The 15,311-nt window shown below is 46.2% G+C and overlaps 1 protein-coding gene across 1 annotated transcript in view; it reads right to left on the bottom strand.

The window, feature by feature from the left end:
- Positions 1 to 14,719, bottom strand: part of NFIX (nuclear factor I X) — a 2,606,865-nt gene extending 2,592,146 nt beyond the window's left edge. Inside the window, exon 1 of the mRNA XM_069604191.1 lies at positions 14,582 to 14,719. The gene's annotated coding sequence lies outside the window, so the exon portion shown is untranslated. The remainder of the gene's footprint in view (positions 1 to 14,581) is intronic.
- Between the last annotated feature and the right edge of the window lie 592 nt (positions 14,720 to 15,311).

Below are 15,311 nucleotides of genomic sequence, written 5' to 3'. Positions count from 1 at the left end.
TAATGGTTAAGGAGCAAGAGACGAAAGGAAAAATTGATCTAACTGATACCCCACAGAAAGAGCCAGATGGAGAACTGTTTTGTGACAGTTCTTGTTTTAAATTACCCAATGGTACATCGACTGCTGCATATGCCATCACTACACTGAAAAGTATTGTAGAAAGCAAAAGAATCCCATACAAGTCAGCACAAGCGGCATAGATAATAGCGTTAACCAGAGCATGTGAAATTTCTGCAAACCTTAATGTAAACATATATACTGAGAGTCAGTATGCATTTGGGGTGGTACACAATTTTGGTCGATTATGGGCTGAAAGGGGTTTCCTGACAACACATGGAACAAAAATCCAACATGGCACTTTGATAGTGAGACTGTTGTCGGCACTTGCGCTTCCCAAATGATTAGCAATAATGAAATGTGAAGCACATAAAAAAGTAACATGTGATGTTGTAAAGGGAAACGCATTTGCAGACCGAATTGCGAAACAAACTGCCACTGATCTACACACAAAAATGTATGTTGACAAAATGAAAGAAGTGCCCTGCACGATAGAAAATGGGACTGCCAGAGTTAAAGAGATGCAAGCAGAAGCTACTGCAGATTAAATAAAAGCATGGTCTGAGGGTCCAGTAGAATTAGACTTGCCGCCCCCCCCTGTGCCGTTTGAAGTCATCTATTTTGATTTCATAGAAATGGAAAGGTGTCAAAACTATAAGTATGTCCTTGTGGTGGTCTGCGCATTTACCAAATGGGTAGAGGCCTATCCCCTGAAAGATTGGACAGCTATGTCCACAGCTAAAGTTATGCTAAAAGAGTATTTTTCCCGTTTTGGCCTACCCTGTGACATATGGTCAGATAACGGTCCGCACTTTATTGCAGCCGTGATATTACAAATTTGTGCAGGCCTCCAAATTGACAAACGATTCCATTCAGCCAGACACCCGATGAGTGCGGGTTTGGTGGAACGTCAGAACGGCATCTTGAAAAATAAATTGAGTAAACTCTGCGAGGGGAGTAATTTGAAATGGCCCGATGCATTGCCGCTAGCTTTGTTGTGCATGCGAACCTCTGTACAAGCAAGGACTGGACTCTCCCCCTATTAAATAATTATGGGGAGACCAGCAAATGTTTGGAATGCTCCGCAGCTGAAAACGGCTGAGAGACATAGAATTCCTGTTGCTTATTAATTACTGTAAACAGTTAACTCAAAACTTGCATTTAATTCATCAGCAGGCGCAGGAGGCTCTCCCAGTCAGATATACCGGCCCAGGACATTGTCTGCAGCCTGGTGACTGGACCTTGATTAAAGATTTTGAGAGAAAATCTTCACTCGCACCGCGATGGAAAGGGCCCTATCAGGTACTCCTGACTACACAGACTGCAGTCCGAGTGGATGGCCACAAGTCCTGGATCCACGCAACACACACAAAAAGAATTCTGTTTCCTTTGAAAGAGCCGCCTGACCCTGACGTTGAAAGAAATACATCTGCACTTGATCAGAAAGATACCATCGCGAGTTCGCTGTCAGAAGTGCTTCCTAAGCCCGCGAAAGGGCCTGGGGAGATTGCAACAAAGATTGAAAGGCCAAAGGTGCCTCAACCCTGTCCGACTACTGCCGCATCATCACTCATTGCATCGCAAGCTGGCACTGATCCTGCATCCGGAAATGAGAGTGCATTGTTCATCGATAATACTGTACCTGGAGCCATAAGTTACAATCTACATTCACAAAATCGGATGTGATCTGCGGTTTTGTTCTGCCTTTGTTCCCAGCATGGATGAAGTGGGAACAGAGGCCTAGGGAAAAGGAGCGTATGGGCTGTATCAAGCTGCATCAGATTGAAAGCTCTGAAACGCAGTTTCCCGGTGCTACCATTGAAAAGTGAAGGACCAGTGCGACACCGTGGGGATAAGCGGGGGACATATGGTACTGACACAATTGATGCTTGCTCCTGCCTTTTTTGGAGCTCTGTGCGAAATCACATCAGCTTTCTGTCATTTATTAAGCAGGCTAGCCTGAATTGGCCTGAACGCTTTTGCTGCTACTTGAACGCTTTGCTGTTAATTTGTGTTGCTGTGGCGAACTCTTCCACGACGGACATTAAATCATTTTCTTGAGATAAAGATTACAGACAATGCCTACACCCACTCTTGCTCCCTCCCGCACCAATGCTGTTGATATTATAGAAATAGAGACTAAGCCTACTCTTAGAAAAACTTGGTTCAGAAAGAATAATATGCTAATGATTATGATACCGCTTTGCATTTTGATTCCGTTGATCCCAATATTCTGGTATCTGGAAACTGTGCATCCTTTTAACTCTCTTTTGCCTGCTACCAATGCTCTTACTACGAGCAGCTCAGTACATGTGCTCTCTTACACTCTCCCCTCACAAGAAGTGAAACACAGAAAGGTTATGACAATAATACATTGCTACTGATTATGAGTATGACCCATGCTATCTTGAATAGGTCCAACTGTTGGGTCTGCGCCCATTTATCCCAGCATGGTGGAAAGGAATGGGTTGGTATGTACAGCCTTTGCCACTTAATACCGCATGCTATGCATCATTGAGAGCGTTATTTTATGGAAAATGGAATGACAGCGATACTGGTCAGTTTGATGAAACAAATATAAACAAGTTTGAAAGAGTGGTATTGGAACCAGTAGGTTGTTCCATATTTGCAAGCGCAAGCAAAATAAACACGGTAATAACGAATCCAGTAGTAGGCTTTCTAGGCCTTACCAATCCTTAATCACTTTTAACATGGCTCCAGTAGGAAACAAAGATTCTGGCCTCCCTCCTATACTATTAATCACAGTCCACGTGCTGTCCTGTTTTGCTTATGGAAAAAGGGTTCCTATCCTGTAGAAACATTTACTAGATGCATGAATACTGCCGTACTTGGGCAAGAAGAGAAACCATTATATATAGGAGGCTCTGTTTATTTTGTATGTGGTGATCAGGCCTATCCATGGTTATCTAGAGGTTAGGTAGGGACCTGTTATTTAGGTATACCTTTTCCTAGTGTATTTCTTTCCAAAACTTCAGATATATCATAACTATCCAGATCTAGGCCACGAAGAGGTGATACGGCAGGACAGATTGCAGGCGATATAGCGAAGTCATTCATACCATTTTGGGGGCAAGCAATAAATTCATGGAATATAAGGAAATTGTTGAGGGTGTTATAAAAAACGATAAATGAAACTACAGATACACTCTATAATATGACACTAGAACAAAAAGCAATTAGATTAATTGCACTTCAGAATGGAATGGTCCTTGACATCATTTTGGCTGATCGTGGAGGGGTATGTAAAATTGTAGGGTTAGCGTACTGCGTATTCATAAGTGACTCCTCCCCCACGATATTTGAAGCAATCAAGAAATTGCATGTTCTGAGTTCGGATATTCATGTCCCCACAGGTGGTTGGAATCTGAATATAAATTTATGGTTTTGGGAACTGCTGCGATCATGGGGATGGAAACTAATTGCAATTTTGGTCACGATACTTGGAATCATCATGTTCTGCTGTTGTTGTATACAATGCCTGCCAATCCTCTGCTCCCAAATTACAAATGAGTGTGTACACGCAATCGAAACAAAACATCCTTGCGTATTAAATGAAGGTGCACAACACGAAAATGAAACAATCAAAGAATTTATGGCAATTAATATTTCTGATGACGATTATAGTAGTATGCATAGTTCAGAATTAGACAAGTGGCCAGATGAAGATGCGATCTATGGATGATGCTCTTGGCCTATGGCCAAAAGGAAGGTTTGTTAGACCAGAAACGACCCTATAGTTTGTATAGCATTTTGACCAGAAACCAATCGCATCATGTGACAAACATCGCAATTGCAGACTCGTCAATGTAACCAGATGGCGTCCATTTTGTGAAATGCCGGCCATTTGCTTTTTCTTTTCTGTTCTAAACGCTTTGCAAAATGTATTCTATGCTTCAAACTTGCACACGGTGCAAGGCCACGGCCTAAATGCTGAAAATCTAACCCAAACAGGAATGTCAAATGATACAGAAATAACTTGTTTTCCTCCCTCACAAAGTCCTTGGAGGCAAGCAGAAGCCGCATTTAATCAGCAGACCAGGAGCCGTCCTGTCTTGCAAACGTTGTAGGAACTCTGTGCATTCCCAGTTCGGCTTGGCAAACTAAATATTCACAGATTGGCTTTCGCTGACGATTTTCTTCATTTTGATAAGACCACATTTGGATTGCAGACTAAGTTAGAGCTTTTTGCTCACTATGCATAACAACTTAATCTGCACTCGAACGTCACCAAATCGAGTATTGTCATCTTCAATAATCGAAAGAAGAAAATCGCTGCATTTAAGTGGTCCATAGATGGATTACACATTGAACGTACAATATCCGTAAAGTACCTAGGATACAATCTGTGCGATATGTCATCAGTCAATATGTAGAAAAACTCGCTCATAGAGAAAGTGAAGCCATTATTATCCCAAATGAAAATAATATATAGCAGATATTGCAAATATTCCATGTTACCTCTTTTCGATTACTATACTCTAAAAGTAGAGGCAGTCATCTTATACAGACTAGATATGTGTCTTGTAAATCTTGAATCTATCTTAGACCAGACACAAGGAAGGATTTGGAAACAAACCTTCAGGCTAGCTAACTCCTTACCAAACGTATTATTGCCCCACGAGTTGGGGATTATATCATTGTCGGCAAGGTACAATTGGGGACTACTAACTAATTTTGCCCAAAAGCTATCACCCCCAAGTAACTCCTTGTATGAGGACATCACCAATATGTTAAAAGAGGGAAATCCACAATCAATAATGGCATACCATGACAAAATGAACGCACTGCTTAAATATCGACTAAAATGCTGAGGACCTTCGGGAGAGACCAATATACGTTAAAAAAAGTTGTTTGAACATGATTGGTGTCAGACCATAGAGTCTCTCAGGAAATATAAACAATATAAGAAAACAGCACGCTTCACTACCAAAAGAGTCCAGGTCACGTTTATCTCATCTGCTTTCCTTGCAACAGGGTCCAAGACCTGTATTTACATTTTAAATTAAATCAGTTTCATACCACTGAAAAAATCCAGCATTGGTCTAATTCCACATATGATGGTCCTAAGGGAGCGTGTCGATTTTGCGGGATGGTACCCAAAATGAAACCCTTAAGCACTTGATTTTGTACTGTGACTATTTCAATATGCACAGAAATGAAATTTGAGGCAAAGACAACATTGGTTCTACAGCCCTCGCAAGGGACTGGCTGTGGACAAGGTGCATCTGGGGGACGAGCATAACCCTGGTGCTAGCATTGAGATGCTTATTAGACATGATCAATAAAGAGATTCTGGGTAAAACAAAGCCAGAATAGGAAAGGAATACCGGCTGGTGCACGGCTGCATTGCTCACCCTTACTCCTACAATTAGCTAAGCATGATTATCCTACCCATAATAGAGGTATAATATGAGCAATAGCTATCCTTCGGGAAAATGTAGCTTTGAAACGTGAGTGGTATCATTTTTGATTGACTGGAGAAACAACTTGATTTAATGCCAATCCTACTGAAAGTACCTAGTCATCACTAACGGTTTACCTTATAGCAAGGCATTCAGTGGGCTAAAGCCACTTCCGAGGACGGATAGGAAGTATTGTTAAAAGCCTCGTCTGAGGACTGATATGACATATTGTCTATTCCACTCGTCATGAATAATGTAGCATGTTAACAGTCATAAATGCAAAGGTATAACATATATGGCAGGTACTCTGAACCAGATTAATAACGTACCATCTGCTGTGTAATCGTTATGAGTATGCACCTTGAATAGGTACCACATTGACGAATGTATTTGTCGTCAGTCTTCTTAAAAAATGTTATTACGTTAAGATATCATCTTTCTTGTATATTTGCACAACTTGCCATATATATAACGAACGACATGTCATTTGTGGAGGCGAGGTGTTTTGCTGCATTTAAACACTAACTGAGCTCCTACTCTTGGACATTGTATATGGCGTTATGAATATTGAAATACACTGGCCCACGAACGCATTTCCTCATATTAATATTAAATATTTTTATTTTGGAAATATTAGCGATTGTACATTTGCACACTTCGCTCTTTGCACAGAATTGCATGCAATAATATAGAGTGTCACTCGTAGAGGTATGGGGCTGCGGTGAAGTTAGCCATAAACTCCTTTTCAACTTAGCAATCTTGTGATTTCATACCTTTTAGAATTTCAACAATTTTAATTATGAATGTCAAATTGTGAGAAATTATGATGACATTTTAATATCTTAAATGGTTATATGATTGAAGATCTTTTGCAACAAATGTATTGATATAAAGCTTTTTTTTAAAGTTTATAAATCAAGCTAAAAACAACTAAAAACAACAATATATTTTTTTTAAATCATTAAATAAGCAAGTGGGAGAGAATGGGAGCGGGGACAAGGAGCGTGGTAAGCGCTTGGTGGTTTGGAGTTTTTTTTCATTTTTTTAAATAAAACTACAGCGGGGTTGGGGAAGTTAGGAGCAAGGCAAAACACTCACCTGCAGCGCCAGTTGGGAAGTGTTGTGCAGGCGTAGAGTGAGGGAACTAGGCCTAAGAAGGGCCGCAGTAGCAGCCAATCACGGGTGGTGGGAGGGGGATAGGGAAATTGGAGAGAATGGGAGTCAGAGACAAGGAGTGTGGTAAGCGCTTGGGGGGGTTGGAGTTTTTTTTTTTTAAATAAAACTACAGTGGGGTCGGGGGAGTTAGGGGGAAGGCAAAACACTCACCTGCAGCACCGGATGGAAACTCACATTAGGTTGCCATATGTATTTGTACCAATCTTGAAACCCTACTGCTAGCTTTTTAAGCACGCAGGAAAAGCAAAATTGCACAGCACTACATCCATAAATGTGTTCACTGACCGGCACTTATTATTTGTGAAATTTGTAGATAGTAAAGAATTGTGATTGGATTTTTTTCAACTCACATTTGTGATTTATTTATGTTGAGAAAAGTTTATTGTGTTGTGCCAGGGATAAAGTGGTCTTTGACATTTTCGTGCGAATAAATACAAATATATTTCCTGTTCATTGGCCTGGTTCTTGGCTCACTGTTTGCTGGGGGAGGGTGATCCAAGAGGCATGATATGCGTCTGAAGTAGGGCTGAAGAAAAGAATCCATGAAACTGTTTGTTGCGTGACACCTTGAGTGGGCAGGGAAGGTACTCCTTGTGTTGAGGGTGGCCTCTCAATAAACCATTACATCACCCAACTTACTTTTGTCTGGCCTGACATAGAGGATCACACATGCGGCAAAACGGTGTAATTGCTGCTCAAATGGAAACCTGAACACAATCTGAACTCTTAAAGAGGCCCCGAGTCCAACAAAAACCCGTGGGTCAGTCAACTAGGAGAGATGGGATGGAGTTCAGAGCCACCAAGATCAAATATGGTTGGTTACCAATGAACCTCCAGGCTCCCTCATCACCCCACCAACCATCCAATCCAAGTGTGACTTCTGTTTATAATAACAGCTGGTTGGGGCTTTTGAGTATTCCAGAGGGATGTCTTCACTACTTGCGTTGGGGGTCAAATGTTCAAGTTTCATTACTAAACCTGGAAAGCCCAATTGTCAAACGTAAGCCAATGTGCCCATTTTAACACTGTAAACATTCTATAACCAGCAAAATGTCGGCTCCGCTGAATCATATTTACACAAAAGGACCATTCATTCAGTTTCACCTGAGATGAGTAGCCCAGTCTAGCTGAGCCCATTTTTGCAGGGCACTTTAATTTTAAACCATTACTACATCGGCTTTACAAACAAATGCACTTTTTTAAAATGTATACATTTTAGCACGTGACCTCGATGATAAGTACATCACTGCACTTATACTTCCATCCACCATATCGTCCCTTTTGGGATAATGAAGCATGTGCGCATATATGTTCTTATATCAGACCCGGTCTCTTCCCTGAACTGCACCCACCTGATGTAACTTTCTTTTAGCCCGAAAAGACGTGTCAATGTTTCTTCCAAATGTAGCTTGCCCCCTCATTTTTCTCGAACACCCTGAGCGTTACCAAACAATGCAGGCTAGGGGATTTCCAATAATAGTTTTTGACATATGTGTGGAAATGTTTGCAACATAAAACTGAGTGGGTTGAAAATCTCCTGGGTTCAAATTCAAACTGGTTATGAAATGGTGTCAATCTCTTCGATTTATCGCATTTTTTCAGTGGAGCCCACAAGCATGAATAGCTGGCATAACAAGACATCGAATTGTCTGCCCTTTAAGGCCTATTCAGTATGTTCCTGCGAAGATTGTGCTGCTACATGCCGCACTTTGCGTGGCATTTAGAAACGGCAATATCGCTACTTTCTGCAGACAGTTTGCCTTGCGATGATTGGTCATCGTTCTCTATTGTCGATTTCGCGTTCCAGTGTCAAGGGACGGCCTCTTCTCCCCAGGAAAACCAATCCATGTGGAATGCTCCGCAAACATGCCTGTTGTGCCTGCACACACGACAAACGATCTTCTCCTGCTAGAAAATGAAGGACAGCGGTATTTTACCCAATCCCGGTTGGCTGTCAAATATTGCTTTGCCGTACAGCCATCTCGAAACTAAAACACGAGGTGAAGCGTACTCGGTTTAGGGAGCCAATGTGGCCGGCTGCTTTTAAGAAAGATTATTCTTTTATTTTAAATATTGCATCATTTCACCACCCTCGACCCCAACAAAGCTGCAATATCTCTAGTTTACTGTTTAGGTGTTTGTAGTGGGAATGAAAAGGAACGCACGTTGTGGGGCACCCGAGAATGAACCCGACTTGTTCCGAGGATGGGGCCGCCACAGGGTTTGGCGTATTGTGTTGCATTGCTTGCATGCGCCTGTCGCATACATTTCGGTGCTGCAGAGAGCGGCACAGGTGCAAAGGATCTCGTATACTCGCCAACTGGCCCGATGGCGCCCGAATCACCTGCGTCTACCTACATCTGCCATTTTTATAGCCACGGTCCCCTTGCAAGCTGGGACACGCATGTTTGCTTTCCTGTTGTAAGTATGGCTCTACAAGCAGAAGCATGAGATGCTAGAATTATCGGGGTGCGAGGGACAGGGTGAAGCCGGGACCTTTTCTACTGACACACCCCGTCCCTACTGCTCATCTGTCAAAGGACCGCGCCCCTTAGATAAACATGTGCAACATTACGTGTCTTAGACTAACAAAATCACGCCAATTTGACAAACATGGTTATACAACAGAGTTGCAGTCTGTTTGCACATTGTGCAATCTGTAGAGACGGTTTCCAACTGGTATTGTGCGTCCTCGCGACAGAGATCAGCTATGCGAAACGTGACCAGCATGCGGTTGACTATAGACATGTGTTCACCTCACTCATTCTTAGAAATGTAACCGTAGATTGGGGGCACTGGGCCGGTTAATGTGCAAAGGTAGCTTCAAAGAGGACATCATCTTCTGCTCCCACTGTGCCTTTCGAAACGGTAGTAATTGGCAGGTCAGCAGGTGCCTCATTTTAAAGGTGGTATGGCACGGGCCGAATACACCTCTGCTCGTGTAGCTGTGACTATGGGCACTTTAAGAAAGAATTCCGTCTGGGTGAGTCCCTGCATCCATGCTCAGGGGGATAAAACCCAGGCTTGCAAGCCAGTGCTGGCTAAAAAACCAGGACGGGTATATGGCATTCTTGACTGGCCCCAGTAACTGGTGCCCCTTCTGGGTCTTCCTGAGGTCGCCTGCACAGGAAGAGCCTGCTATCCTAGGGAATAGAGGGCTTCAAGCCTCACTGCCCTGCTAGGCCCGGAGGCTTCATTGCATCTCCAACACTGAGTAGGCTGATCATCGCAGGTGCAAAACAAATGCCACATAAACACAGTTTGTCGACAGCTGTTGTTGTGTATCTCAGGAAAAGAACAAAAAAAACATCGATTGAATACCAACTAGGGGAGCAGAACAGCCATGCAAAGAGCTGGCGACACACACACACACAACACACACACTGTGCTCGGACTTTGCGCCAAGAGGTCATAAAAGCACCCTTTCTGTGGAGAGCACGAACTTCGCCCGGAAGAGCCTCATGGTACTTTCCAATAAAACAAATACCGAAATGAAACTGAAATGGTCGTGGGCAGTAAAGCACAAGTCCACCTGTGCCATTTTAGGGCAGGGGCTGGACAAGATATTCCAAAATGTTAGCCCAGGAGCCATGATGTATGCCTTAGGGGAAAGCTATGGGGGGCTCAAGCAAACCATGTCTGTCCGGTGGAGGGGCGTGAGAACACGGGCACCGCAAGAGGAAGTTGTGAAGAATGGGTGAGGCAAGGAGCGAAGGCTGGGGCAGACTGCCAACGCCCATGGATCACTTTAGCCACTTCCAAGAGTGGCACTGACTCTGCCAGGCATCTACTGGCATAAGGTATGTGTGGCACACCGTCTGCATCCAAGCAGGGTGCATGCACTCTAGGAAAGGCACAACCGTGTCTTCTTCCGCGCGCGTCACACACAAACACAGCATGCCTGCTGCCTCTGTTATTGCCCGGCATTAAACGCTGCTTCGAAAATATATATTATGTTTTAGCACACAGAACGAAAACATTAAATATGTGTATGGCGTTGACAGCCTGGTACTGAAAATAAATGAATGTGTGTTTTCTTCTGTGGGGCGGGGGGGGGGGGGGAGAGGGGGGTCGCTTAAATACAGCCTTTATTTTGTACGAGAGGTAAAACATTTTTTACAGAAACGATTATGACAAACGGTCGGTTTTGCATTTTCAGGAACTGCTGGTCAGTAATTGTCTTCCTTTGGAGAGGGGGCTCCCGCTGCCCGCTCCTACCTCTGGTCAGATTCATTAACCTGTTCTTGTCTTTAGGGGGGCACAGGGCGGCCAGCGGACATCGTGTGGCCTTTCTTCGTTAATTGGGCTGCAACACTTAAGATATTAAGGTCTTAGTCACGTTTTCCAAAAGGCTCTGCGTGGGAGGCCTCGTGGGCTCCTTTCACGCGCTCTGCTAGGATAGGGGCCCATGGCTCGCCCATTCCCCTGGCGCCCTGAACCCGGCCTCCACTAATCGCCAGTCTTTAAAGCACCTGTAATGAGCTGCCTGGCCTACATAAAATGCGTATAGTGTTGCAATTATAAAGGCAGATTGTCATCAGCGTTGACGTGGTGCGAGAAAGACAGACAGTAAGAGAGTGGGCGACAGATTTGAAAGAGGGAGAAACTGTGATAAACAGAGAGAAAGTGATAAGCAGTGTGGCGGGGAGAGGGTGATCGGGGGCACTGGTAAACACACAGCGATGGAACAGTCCACAGAGAGAGAACGTGATCATCTACGTATTGTGAAGAGACCCAGAGAGGGGCGGGGGGGTGGGGGAGGGGAGATAGAGAATGAATGTGATCAAGTGAATAATACAAATAAAAGAGCAAGTGACAGGGACAGGCGGAGGTGGATACAGAGACATACAGTGTTACTACTACTTCACGAGACAGCAGCCCCAGAGAGAAACAATGCAGGGGAGAGGTGCAGTGCGAGAGTGCGGACTTGACAGGCAGGAGTGAAGAGGAATGAACAGAGAAACCGCGAGAAAGACGGCGATAGTGGCTGAGAGGCAAGGCTAGCCAGCCAGAGAGATGCCCAGGCGGTCACTAAAGATAACGGGGCAAGAAGCAGGGGGTGCTGGGAGAGCTAGCACGAACCATACACAACCCGAAACAAAAATGCTGGGTTATTTTCTATTTATAACGTACTTTTACAAGAACTAAAAACTTACAGCGGCCCACTGTCAAGGAGTCGCGCACCAGGCCGGGCTTCTTACAAATCACTCGTGGATAAAAATCACACATGCACTGATTAGATGAATGAACCAAAAGCAGGGCAAATATTACATACAAGGGAGCTTGAGCAGCTCAGATCATTCGAGTAGATGAAAAGGCTAGTGCAAGAAAATAGCCTTAAAATGGAGTTTGAACCGCGTGGTGTGCGCGGCTAGGAGTGGAAATGGCCCACACATGGCAGGAGTGCGTGGAGGCCCACGGCAGGCACTTTGTGAGTGGGGCGAGGGCAGAAGAAAGCGAGAAAGAACCACCGAATGTAACGATAGGGTCAGACTATGCTTTGATATAGCTAGTTTCATGTCACTCGCAATGTGTTTTTGGAAAGCCAATGGCAGATCAAATAGCACCCCCAGATCCCACTTGATTTTTAAATGGAATGTGCAAAGAAACCAGTGAACATACGATTTGTAGGAAGTGTGTGTGGAGGGAGGGTGGCAACCATAGACCACCGGCTAAAGACTTTAGCATGCATTTCAGAAAAGAAGGAATTTGGGATGTGATTGCATTTGCTGGCCATTAGACAAGGTATAGCCCATGTTTCTGCAACTCAGGCTGTTGAATGTAGCCTTGCCATTGGCATGATAGTCTGCAAGCCATCCATGTATGCCAATTTCAGCTTTATAACAAAAAAGAAGGCTAACACTTCCGAATGGAAGCTACCTGGAAAATAAGGAAGTAATAATAGCTGCTACCCCCGAAGGACGCCATGAGAGAAGGCGACGGTGAAGGCAGGGACCCTATCCAAGCGAAAGCAGACAAGCAGAGCAGGCAGAAGCGAGGGCTTGGGTAATGGAGCAAAGGCAGCCAAGGCTTAAAAATGATGAACGAAAGCTGCGCCCCCACAGGAGCCCGAGGGCACAAGCGGCACAGTAGAATAGAGAGAAGGGGTGCTAAACAAGCAACGAGGGACGGTGGAGGGGCACAAGCGCACACACCTGGGCTCAGCTTCTCCCGGGTGCCCCCAGACCCCTGCCGAGTCTTCCCCCCGGACACACAAAAGGAGCGGAGCCCAGGCCGAAATTCACTCGCCCATTCCCGCGGCCACCCACCCCTGTGGGAAGTTGCAAGGTCTTCAAGAAACCCACAACACATAATTTACGCTAGCAGGGGGGCATTACATGGCACCAATGGTCATACATACCTGTCCCCCCACTCCCTCTGAACCGTTTGTGGACCAGGCTCCTTCCCGACCAGCAGCCCCTTGCACTGCCTCCCGGGCTACCCGCACTAGGGACTGTATCTGCAACCCTACAGTCCCCTGCCTCCCCGCACTTACTCAGAACCGGCCACCCCAGCGGCACGTACTTGGGCTTTGCTTATTGCACCCCCCCCCCCTGCACTTGTACGATCTGAATGACACAAGGCCTAGTAAGATCGTTGTTTTATCCTCCCTGTGTGTATCCCCTTCCTTGTCTTGTCGTGCCTAGAAACACGTGTGTACAGGCGCGGTATAAATGACTTATCATATCATATACTAATAACGTCGATTATTACAGCGCTTCTAAGTGGGAAGAAACGCTGTAAGAAGCACTATATTTATCATGTAACATTAATTCTAACGTGTGTGCGCGCCATAACGCGCCGCAGACAGATGAAGGAAAGTTGTGGCACCCCTCTGCGAGAGCCTCCATTGGCAGCATAGACCCCAGAGTAGCAGGCACAGTGCATACACAGTCAGCGACCCGCATGTTTACACACTATTAGCGCCAAACAACAGTGGTGAAAGCGGAAGACATTAATAGTGATACATTTCCACGTCTCATAAGTGCATATTTACAGTGAGGGGGCCAAAAAAGGGCCCCACGCGGCTCATGCATGTCCTGGTAGGGCAAATGCTGAAAAGGACCGGCTGCCGAGGGTCTGCCGGAGAAGAGCCCGCGTGTAAATAGTGTCCTGCGGGAGGGGCTCAGATCTCAAGTTCAGAAATATTCTAAGTAAGATCAGACGGGATTGGAAGGGTGGGTACGTACACGCAGGCAGAGACACTGAAATATGCGAAACGCCGCCCCATGCCAAGAGGAGGTGAGGGGCTTCCGGCTGTGGGCGGGGCCGGGAGTCCCTGCTGCAGTAATCACAAAAAACATTCTATAAGCAGGGAGGACGGGGAGGCGAAGAGTGTCCGTCGTAGTCCAAACGGGAGGTGTGGTGGGGGGAGGTGGGCTGTGTGTGTGAAGTGTAAACAGACTTACTCCAAAATAGGTTAGGTCCAAAGTGGGAAATTACAGGGGGCGTGTATTCGCTGTTGTAAGCACAAAAGCATGCTAGAGGGGGGGGGGGGGGGCAGACGTGGGACGGTGGGGAAGGTAGTCCGCGCTGTAGTGTAAACAGAACCATGATGGGTAAGTGTGCTTCAGAATTGGGGTGCTTGGAGGAGGGTATTATGGGGGTTCGTGGTTTTCGGAATTGGGCAGGAGAGAGAGGGTAGTGCTATAGTAAACACCGAACCAGTCTGTAAAACTGCTTTGGGATTGGGAGCTCCTGCTGCTGTAAACACAGCAACTTGTCACCTGAGCCCCCTGCCGGCAGCTCTGAGGGGTGCAGGAGATGTACGAGAGCAGTATTGATTCACACAGCACGTACCATGATGGTGCAGGGAACTCTGCCACAGATCAGACTCTCAGCTGTCCCCTCTCTCTCTCTCTCGCTCTAAAAACCCCTCTACGTTTCTGCCTGGGAAGGAAAAGAAGAAAAAAACCTTCTTTTACCGGAAGCAAAAAATGGAAATAAGCAGGCGCTGTCTCCGGGTCCAGGGAGCTGGCCTTTGCAGAGGCGGGGGTCAGCGGGGCTGCCGGGCGACGCCGGGTCCTGGAGGCTGGAGCGCTGCCACCGCGCCGCAGCCAGGCTGCTGGAGTCTCCCGGCTGCCGCTCTGCCATGCACTTTAAGGGAGGGGGAGGGAGCCGAGACTGCGAGAGGCAGGCAGCCTCTCGCTCTCTCTCTCCATCTCTGTGTGTCAGGCTATGCGGGGACACCCCAGCTCTCCCCGGGAGGGGCACATGCAGTGTCACCTCCGCTGCCCACCGCGGTCGGGGCACTGCGGCTCTCGACACTGGCACCGGAGCCCGGGCTGAGCCGAGGCCGTGAGTGAAATCTTAATGGGAGCAGAGGCGGCCGCACTGAGGTTTGCAGGCTGGTGGAAAGGGGGAGGGAGGGTGCTCACATGGTAAAAAGCGGCACTTTTGGGGGCAAAGCGTGGCTTGTGAGGAGGGGCTGGGAGCGTGGTGTCCGGGGTGTTGGGGTGGAGGATTCGGTCTGCGGGGAGAGCGAAAGGAAAGAAAGTTGGGGAAAAGTTTAAGTGGCGAAGGAATGAAGGGTCGCGTGTAAGGCAGAAGGGAGACAGGGAAAAGAACACCGCGGAAGCGGGGAAATAGGCGAGAAGTCAATAATACGAACAACAAAGACGAGCTGGATGTGCACAAGCAAAGACGCAGGAAGAA

The sequence above is a fragment of the Ambystoma mexicanum genome, chromosome 3q (genome assembly GCF_040938575.1).
Source record: "Ambystoma mexicanum isolate Mex_15411 chromosome 3q, UKY_AmexF1_1, whole genome shotgun sequence".
NCBI classification, from domain to species: domain Eukaryota; kingdom Metazoa; phylum Chordata; class Amphibia; order Caudata; family Ambystomatidae; genus Ambystoma; species Ambystoma mexicanum.
Note: the sequence above shows the minus strand (reverse complement) of the source record. Positions and strands in the feature narration are given on the sequence as shown.